At 39.6% G+C, this 1,354-nt stretch overlaps 1 pseudogene; it reads right to left on the reverse strand.

Moving 5' to 3' along the window:
- Positions 1–495, reverse strand: LOC143648908 (thiopurine S-methyltransferase pseudogene; annotated as a pseudogene).
- Between the last annotated feature and the right edge of the window lie 859 nt (positions 496–1,354).

Below are 1,354 nucleotides of genomic sequence, written 5' to 3' on the forward strand. Positions count from 1 at the left end.
CTAGACTAGGGACAACATTATATTAACATAACATTCTCAATTACCTTGATTAACAACAACTACTCCTCTATCTCAAATCCTGTCAAAGTCACCAGTACTTACTCTGAAAATATCGTAAGTGTTCCCTGAAGAACTCTTAAATTCTTTGGCTCCAGGAATTTCAGCAATTGGTTCTACTGAGTAAGGAAGTTTCTGCTCTGTAAAAAATTCTCGAATCCCAAGTTCCTCATCTCCACACCAACTACACTTGTCCTCAGTCTGCAAACCATCGCATCTTAACTGCTTTTCCACAGAGGAAAAATATCCTGAGTCCTCCTTTGCCGTTAAGAAAACTATCCAAATGCTTCTTTAATGGCTGATGTCCTTGTTCTTGACGAAATGAAATGTTGCAACTTACCCACTTTTCTTGCCATTCTTCCAGAGTTAATACTCATTTTTCTGTACCTCAGTACTGGGGTACTCTATAATTTTGAGTTACGTTCTTGTAGCATTCATAGTTTTGTAGACATCTTTGCTCTACAAGCAGATTGCTTCAAGCCACTTTTTGATTGGTAGTAAAAACCCAGAGTACATTGTCTGTATTGTATTTGAGCTGGCCAAACTTTCCATAGAAGGATCTTCCAATTGCTGTGTTAATGACCACATCCTTGGGGCCACTGATCTCTTTAGCTGCCTGCGGCCTTTCTTCAGCCACCCAGTGCTTCTTGGTGCTATTCTTATGAAGGCTTCTTCCATCATTATCTATCGGGTGACCTGTAAGGTACCCTGAGAAACTCACGTCTGCCAAAGCAGAGAAGGCAGCAATCAGATCAATACGTTGCCACTGCTAGGTAACGTATCTGTGTTTTATAAGGACTTACCCAAGGTTGCAAAACTGTATCTCCTAAATCCAAAATCAGTGTATTTTCCAGGATGATGTAAATGTTGGGCTTTGATGCTTGGCTTTGAAGGAAAACAAGGGAAGAAAATAAACTGCGAAAAGGAATATGCGATGTCTTAGTGTCATGGGCTAGTTATGACCCAGTGGCACTGCTTCTTCAAAATTGTCCTGATTTTAAAATTAACATTTTCCTGCACTTAAATATTTTCATAGAAATTAAATGTACAGTTTTATGGCTATAACCACTTAGAAATACAATGTATATTTTATTACCCCCCTTTATACTTACACAATTAGAGGTCCAAAGAATGAAAGTCATTTGCCCTCAGCTAAATCAGTAGAAGAGTTGCAGCCAAGACCTGCTCTTGTGAATTCCATGTCTTGTGAATTCCAAGCACTGGATTTGTCACCATTCCATGTGGCTTCTCCATCCCAGTGCTGGGTGGAATGAATCTAGGGCATCTGGAGATGTAT

The sequence above is a fragment of the Tamandua tetradactyla genome, chromosome 10, assembly GCF_023851605.1.
Source record: "Tamandua tetradactyla isolate mTamTet1 chromosome 10, mTamTet1.pri, whole genome shotgun sequence".
NCBI lineage: Eukaryota > Metazoa > Chordata > Mammalia > Pilosa > Myrmecophagidae > Tamandua > Tamandua tetradactyla.